General features: G+C 42.2%; 1 protein-coding gene across 1 annotated transcript in view; it reads right to left on the bottom strand.

Annotated features, from left to right (window-relative positions):
* csrnp3 (cysteine-serine-rich nuclear protein 3) overlaps positions 1–6,973 on the bottom strand; it is a 19,037-nt gene extending 12,064 nt beyond the window's left edge. The window contains exons 1-2 of the mRNA XM_084023753.1: positions 6,799–6,973; positions 5,921–5,961 (exon numbers count right to left, since the gene is read on the bottom strand). The gene's annotated coding sequence lies outside the window, so the exon portion shown is untranslated. The remainder of the gene's footprint in view (positions 1–5,920; positions 5,962–6,798) is intronic.
* Positions 6,974–8,744: the final 1,771 nt, after the last annotated feature.

The raw sequence follows: 8,744 nt of genomic DNA, 5'->3' as shown, positions 1-8,744 counted from the left end.
TTTGTTTTTCTGTTTTACATGAACAAAGTGGAAGCGGGAGGGAAAAAACAATCCTTCCTGCTAGCTGTTTCCAGGGCACAAGAGTGATACGTGACCTTTGGAGGTGTGAGTGCGTCGAGTTAAAATGCAAATCGTAAAAGCAATCATTACATAAACCCTCCAGTGGAATCCTGCGACGTTTGACTCCCGAGTGTCTGGCTTCATGACAAACATATCAGAAAGTGTTTAGCAGCAGTGGCCACGAATATGAATCATTTCACCCACCCAGAATATCATCACAGCCATTATCCATCGCAGCTTTTTCACAGTAGAACCGAACATCACACAGTGCACACGGCAGCTTCTTCAACCTATATAGATTCAGATCCGCGGTCAAGGGGCTCCATCGGCTAAACCATCAGCTCAACTATGAAGCTGCAGCATCTAGATCATGTTGCCATATGCCATCCTTTAGGACAAGATCTGCAACACAGGATGCAGTTCCTCCAACAGACTCCTCTTTGAACAAAAATGCCAACTGTATGTGTGTGTGTGTGTGTGTGTATGTGTATATGTGTGTGTGTGTGTGTGTGTGTGTGTGTGTGTGTGTGTGTGTGTGTGTGTGTGTGTGTGTGTGTGTGTCTGGGGTGTATATGGGTATAGATTGATACAGATTGCATCCTTGCTGTGTATCTACATCTGCCAAATGCCTATGCCTCTTCAATATGGCTCGTCACATCACAGACTACTAGTGTTTCTACAGTGATGAAGCACATATTTATACAGCCCAGATGGCTTAGCAGATCTTTTTTTTATTAATTCTTTCAGATTTTTCTGTAACACGTTGAAATGTGTTTTTTTTTTCTCCATTGCAGTAGACCCTGTCTGAGCGGCTGAGGATGCACTCCAGTAGAACAAAGCGGAGCGAAGACGAAGCCCCGAAACCACAAAAGATCCACGCGGCCAGTCTGAGGTTGTGTTCCAACTCATCCATCACCGGCGTCACACTCAGCCGTAAACGGGCAACCTTGAAAGAGAGAGGAAGCTCGGCAGAGAGAGCGAGAGAGATAACTCGATAGATATATGAAGAGAGAGAGAGAGAGAGAGGCTAGGTCTCAGCTGGACTCCCCTGAGGAGAGGATGTGGCCTGGATGATTATACAGCTACAGATGATGTCAGTGGAGGATCCCTGCCTCAGAGAGAACACAAACACGCTGCTCATGAATCTATTGACACTGTCTTTTAGAAAGGTTGCGATAGATTCCTTAATAATACATGAAAAGGCCACAGCAGAAAGTATTTTGTGAGAGGTCAGGGGGGCATCTGCCTTAATCTGTATGTGGGAGCATCATGTTCAGTACTAACATAATAAACAGTCATTTGCATCGTGTCCCTGGAGAACATATAGGGACCACACACATACATTCATGCAAAAGGTGCATCAAATCAAAGGTAGCTTGTATATAAAAACTCTGTAGATCATTCCAGTGTTTTTGAAACATCCTTGTGCACATGCTGCAGTTAAATCTTTCATAAAGCATGCCTTATCTGCGACTGTCCTGTCACTGCTGATGTTGTACAGAGGACTGAAAACCACCGGCTACTTTGCTCCGTGATAATAAACATTTGCTGTTTTTCCATTAAAGGTCAGGCGAACAAATCATGCAAATAAATAACACTAATCGTCAAAAACCCGTCATCTTCATTCCCACTCATTCTTCAACGAATACCACGTGCACAAGGCAAATAAATAAATAAATAAATAAAAATGTTCAGCAATTAAACACAAAGGAATCCATTGAAGGAAATGTAGCGACATCTACAGATTTATGCAAATGAGCCTTCACATGCGCTCTGTACATTTGTTAACTTGCACTAGCCCCGAGGCTGCAGACAGATCTGCTCCACACATGAAAGGAGGGAAGAGGGGGGAGGAGGCGGGAGGGAGGGAGGGAGGGAGGGAGGGAGGGAGGGAGAGGGGAAGGGAGGAGAGTGCAGCCCACTGCTCAGCACTCAGCACACGGAGGAGATGCAGCCTGGTGATGCCTGCTACAGCCTCCCTCCTGCAGCTACAGTACAGCCGAGTGCTGGGAATCATTGATCTGCTCTTCCTCTTTATAGAACAATAGAGGAAAGCTCCTTATTAACCACATGGGTCTCGAGCAAAGTGTGGTTCCATCTCTAATGCTACATCTACATATCTAGCTGCGCCGGTTTGATTTTCATCATATTAAAGCATAAAGAGCTGCAATAAAAATGGTAAAAAAAAAAATGCCAGTATTATGAATGGAGTACAATTTGTAAATTACTTGAATGAGAATATTCTGGCAAGAACTCTTTGAGGTCTTGAACTCATTTGACTCCTGGCACGACGTGCGGTTTCTTCTTTCTTCTTTCACACCAAAGCCTTTTAATGAAATAAAGCTACAAGCCCAAATTGAAGTGTAATCTTTTCGAGAAGACATTTCATCTGGCATCTCGCCCGTCTTTGTTGTCGTAAGCAGCGATAAAAATACGCCAAAGCAAACAAGCACCAACGCACGGGCTCCACATTCAGACTAATGTTTTGATTTGCTGTAATTCAAGTCACACAGTGCGGAGGCATAATCAGGTACTCTCACCATCATGTCAATCACAATGCTCGCCTCAATTATTCATGGGCTCTATATTTTATTTATGACTATATTTTCCCATGCCACCTGAAAGTTCGCAAAAGCCGGTTTTGCTGGCAGAAACAGAGCTGCCAAAGCATTTCATAGAGACAGGGCTGCTTTCATCTCTCACACAGACTGGGAAAGCTGTGGGATGTGGAGTTCATATTCTGCAGACAAGCCTTATCATTTATATATAGCCAGTATCATGTTGAGATCTTGAATCATTTTTTTATATGCAAAACATTCGCAGCGTTATCTGAGAAAACTCATGAAGTAGGCCAGCTCTGCATGCGATTACAGCGTAGGGTGAATTAGAAAAAAAACAAATATACTATCAAAATCACATTCAATTATCTAATTTAATGAGTTTAAACACAATTATAACTGTGTGGAATAGGTTGTATTAAGTTCAGGGTATAAAAAATATGTATATTTTTGAGTTTTAACTACTAAATTAGAATTCTGTCGTGATGTTGAACTATTATGTTGGGATCCTTTAACTACAGCAATTGTGCTGTTAAAGTTTTCTTTGAAATAACCTTTTGGAGAACTATCAGTGCTTTTCCTCTACCTGGCTTTTTGTTGATTAAAGCATTTGAGAGAGTGAATAATAAGAAATGTGGTTGAACTGTTTGAAATAATAATCATAATAAAATCTCAAAACGGTTTACATAACATTTAAAAAGGAAAAATGTACTTATTTTCCCCAATATTTAACATAAACAGGCCAAGCATGAATCAAATGTGTAGGCCATGGTTCGATATGATTTATTAAGAATTCACACTAACCCACTAACTGTCATCATCTGGTTTTAGTGCACGTACGTGCACGTTAGCCTGCCCTCATATGGCCATTGCAGCTGATAACGATAGCCACCACTATAGCTCTGACAGCATTTTGTCATATTTTGCACTGTTAGCACCGTTAGCTCTGCAAGTTGCCGGATCCGCTATTGCCATGAACATTTATGAAGAGGTATGCCTAATACGAAGTAGTGTTTCCAAATAAAGTTTATCTTGTAAAAATGACGAGGGGTATCCCACTTTGTTTTTAATGGAAAAATAAATGGATATAATCTCATCTTATCTCAATTATTTGATTCAAAATTCCTCATTTTAGCATTAATTGTGCATTACAAGTATCACTGAATAAGAATATTGTAACATTAAAATTGAAATGTACACCGATTGTATATAATCATTGTAAATAAAACACATAATTACAGACATACTTCAGATGTTGATGGCTATTAATGCGGTTGGGTCATGTGCACTGACAAATAAAACTCATTAAGGCAGAGAAATATGTCTTTTTACTTAACACTTAATTAGCTGGCAGCAGACAAAAGATTCAAAATAGGTGTCATGGCAACATCTCAAGAGAGCGCAGCCCTGAACCGTGAAAGCCCAGCGCTCCGCCAGCAAGGAGCCAGGGACACAAAAAGATCCACATCAAAAGCAACTAAATTAGAACCGTGAACCTGCTGAGACCCACAAACCTGTCTATGATCTAAAGGGTCGATATAAGTTCACACCACATACTTCACTGATGCTGCAGTTTGGAGTTGGTGGTTGAGGTGAGCACTAAAACATGCACAGTGACAATTAATGAAAATCATAATGATGAAATATGAAACTATGAAATTACTGAGAGCGCCAATTGTTGTTTTCCAAGAACACAAATTGCATGTATCAACTGATAAAGAGACAAATATCCATATAAATTCAGAGAATACTGCCTGGACTAAAAAATACACAATTGCTGCCTTTATTTGCCTGTTAGCTTGTTATCCAAATTAATTGGAAAAACCATTTGAAAGATGTTTTATTTAAAACTACAGATAATAAAACATTTTCTGTGGGTAAATATGACTAATAGTGCAGTGTCGTGTCCTTTGTGTGCAGGAATATAACAATTATGAATGAGCTATGATTGTGTCATATTGCGTTTTTTAAAATACAAAAAAGGATTATATCTTTAAAAAGACCAAAATCTCACTTATCTTATGCAGGTGATCAGATATCAAGCAAGGTGTCAAACATACGCCTGGATTTTCCAACGCCAGCAGATTGTTTTAACTTCTTCCTTAATCTAAAACAACCCACCTACCCTTCCCCACATCAATTTACAATGTGACCTTTGACCTCACTCGGTAAATCTGCCCTCCAGGTGTAGCTTGAAGCCACAAATTCTTGTTATGGCCACATAAAAGGGAAACTAAATTGATTTAGCTGGGCATGTGAACCTTTGTGTGAAGACAATTCACCCACGCCGGCGTCCTGCAGAGAGACTCGCCTCGGCGCTGTTAAGCCAAGACACCTTTCCTGTAAATCTTTAATGGGACCACATTCACTGTTATCAAGCTTTAGCCATCTGTGCGGCAGTATGTAACAGCAGCACCACTGAATCACATATTCAAATAAGCCGGCTTAATGATGCAGCTTTTCACAAGTAAATACATCTACTTAATGTTGCAATGTCCTTTAACTCAGTGCCACATGTACTAATTAAATCCTGCTCCTCTGAGGACTGGATGAAGATAGACCGAGGAGACAGATGGATAGAGGAGGACAAACACACAGTCACAAGAAGAGAGCCCCCACACACACACACACACACACACACACACACACACACACACACACACACACACACACACACACACACACACACACACACACACACACACACACACACACACACATCGCCCAGCCCCCCCTCACCTTTCAAATCCCAATTATAAAGATGGAAATGGTTGTGTGATTACATGTGCATGTTTGAGTGCAAGCGTTCGTACAGGGATGGACCATTGAGGTGCTGCCATATTCAAGCCCGATATGTAAAAACACATATCTGCGTCTTTCGATTACATTAATATAAACATATTGGAAATGCATGGCTTCAAAGGCAACAGTAAAAACAAAAAGAAAAAGCTGTCAAAGCCTCTCATTTTTCATATTTTCCTCAGCACTGATGACTTGCCGAGCGTCCCATACAACATACTCTAGAAAGGATATGTCGTCTTTTCATCATTTTGATATCAGAGGCATCTCTCCGGTATAATCCAGTGAGAATAGCGCAGCTGTCTGTATTGACTAAACACTGTTGTCTGCATCAACATCGCGTCGTATCTTGTTATCAGAGGGGCTTTTGTGGCAGCGTAGCAACAGTTGTGTGAGCTTTGAAAAGCCATCCATCTCGCAGGCATGAATTCAATATGTTAATGCCGGGCGAAGGCTGGCGGTATGATATTTCAGACAGGCGGGGAGGGAGATGTGTGTCTTACCTTCAGCAAAATATATTACACTGCAACTCCCCGCCTCCGTTCTGTGGAGAGAGAAGGGAGAAGAGAAATAGAAATGTTTAGTCCGCAGCCAATGTAGTAACAGTCTAATGTCTGGAGTTCTAAGCAAAAGCTGACATGTTTGTTGGAGGCTACCACAAGGTGTCACAACAAGATAAGCAGGTATTGTCAGGGAAACTTTGCAATTCCAGCATTGATGTACAGATGATTGACAGAGCATTATCCAAATCTCTTTGTGAGACACCTATATAGCTGTGGGGGTTAGAGCCCCCCCCCCCCCCCTCCTTCCAGGGAGGCAGGAGAGGCTCCAGCTCTGTGCCTCCTCCTCCTGTTCTGCATGAGCCTCTGCAGGGAACCAGACTCCCTTTCTCCCTGCAGTCTGCATGAGAGGCTCCCAGCCAGTTGGCCGTATACCAGTCAGCTGGCTCTTATTATAGGAGCTTGTATGACACACGTGTGAGCTCAAATATGACACACAAAAGGCACGGGGGTGCTCTAACATGCGGGATCCCTGTGGGGTTCATACATGTGCAGCGGTGAGTCTTTTGTTGAGCAATAAAAAAAACCGGCCAAACGGTTCGGATGGAACAAAGAAAACGTGGTCTTTTAAGTGCAATTCTCAAAATGTGAACCACTGTTTAGTGAACTGAGGTGCGATGCTCAGAAGAGTTTGACAAATGGCCCATTCAGGGATGGGTCCCAACATATAGAGGTAACAAAACAGCAGGCAGACGTGTATAAGCTGCATATAAAATGTCCAGTTACTTTAAGCAACAAAGAAAATACACGCGCGACAAAGATAACATGCTTATAAATCCCTTCCATCTGATCAACGTGTTCAAATAAAGGCCTATACTCACCATTCATTTCGTTTCTATCATTAGTATCCAGTCAATGACGCCCCTCTCTCTCAGTGGACTTCACAGATTTGCCCTAAAACCGTTTTCCCAGTGGATCCCGTGAGAATAAAGGCAGCAGCAGGTTTCCCCGAGCGTGTGTCGGACTAGCCGGTCTACAGTTGTCGCATATAAGAGCGCTTTAAACGGGCAGCTCCTTCCGGCTGCTCGGGGGGAACAATGGTGCAGCAGCGGACTGACAGCTTCACGGACAACGTGACTCAGTTTGTCCAATCATGGTTTTACAAACCAGGAATCAGCCGCAGCGCGCTGCTGCCTGCCCACTGGAGGCTCCGGCGCACCGTGCCGTCATGTGCGCCTGTCGCCGAACTAGGTGTGCTTAATGATTGATTTAAAACAACACTCTTAAATAGGGAATGTTGCAATGTATTTCAAATAGTCTAATAGTTGCATGTGAGGATTCTTAGTCATTCGGGTAAAAGTGTGTCTAAAAATAAGTCACTTAATTGACTTAGATTAACACTAAAGAAATTCCAGTTGACTTCTAAAGCCTACATGTTGCTATATTTTATTAGTTATTAGGTTATTAGTTATTTTGGAAGCTGGACTTAACACCCCTCTTAGATGTGTAGTATTACAGTGGTATCTGTAATAGTTATGGTTTTCCAACAAGCCACATATGGTAATGAAACTTAGTACGATTGTTGTAAAAAAAGGAAAATCTTGGCAAACACCCATCTCCCCACTATAACACATTTAATTAGTCCCTGTAGGGTCGTCTAAGGAAAATTGGCCAAATGTAAAATAAATGATTACATAAAAAAAACGATCTGCTGGATTTCAGCAGACAGGAAAACGTTGTTTGTTTTGTTTTTAAGTGGAAATAAAATATTCAACGTCAAGTCTTCAACACTCGGAGTCGAGGGTTATAATAAATCAGTGAAGCACATCGCCATCTCGTGGCCACAGTGCCACACTACAAATGTCCTGCAGGTCCAAACCGATTTATAAAATATCTCTTTGTCATGCTCATTTTCATTTTCACTCCATTCATTAACGGAGCCAAATGTGCGGGGTTGGTTCGCAGTCTGCAGAGGCCATAGAGGAGAGGGAGTTAGGCTCTCCCCTCATTTTCAATGTGATTTATTTTAGTGGGCTTGGTAATCACTGGAAAAAAAGGGGGAAGTGAGTGTTACATTCTATATTCTTTATCATAATATTGCTTTGTTGTTAGTAAAATCAACAATGGCTATGCTTTATGCGAAGCCATGACAGTGTTACAATGAGTCAGCATTTAAACCATAGCCCTGATCCCCTTTCACCTTCTATACACATTCACTTGTCAGTTATGTATCACCACAGGGGTTTGAATAACTTAATGCAGATGTGGCTGAGCAGGCATCAGGAAGGCAAACCTGTGCTTTTCGCAAAGAGCACTAGATGGCGCCATAGAGCTCATTCTTTAAGAACTACTTATTTTTTTTCAATTCCAGTCCAGCCCCAGTTACTTACGTGGGAAACCACAACACACGGTAAGCGGAGACGGCGCACTGTGTCTGCATGAAGCATGGTCCTTACACCATGTTTAAACAGAGACAGGTGCTGCTCAATCACAACAGTGTGGCGAGCTGCTCCTGAATGCAGCCTGAGGCCTGACTCCGCCTCAGTTAATCCAGCAGGGTCTATAAGGGACATGGCCTCCTGTCCTGACCCTGCTGTGGCTGGGTAATGTAGAAGCTCCATGTATGTGGTAACCTCAGCATTTAACCCCAGAGTCATACAGCCTCAAAAACAACACACTTACTACCTGCCTGACTGTAACCTTCAACGTTCCCCAGAGACCCAACGAGTCGGCCATTTTGAGTCCATGTGCCCAGCTCCATGCCAGATGTGGTGAGTGACTTCAAATGGTGTAATTCAATGGTAGTAGAGTGGGTCTCTGACTGAAA

The sequence above is a fragment of the Eutrigla gurnardus genome (assembly GCF_963514095.1).
Source record: "Eutrigla gurnardus genome assembly, chromosome: 12".
In the NCBI taxonomy this organism is placed as follows: domain Eukaryota; kingdom Metazoa; phylum Chordata; class Actinopteri; order Perciformes; family Triglidae; genus Eutrigla; species Eutrigla gurnardus.
This window is presented reverse-complemented; position numbering and strand designations above follow the sequence as displayed.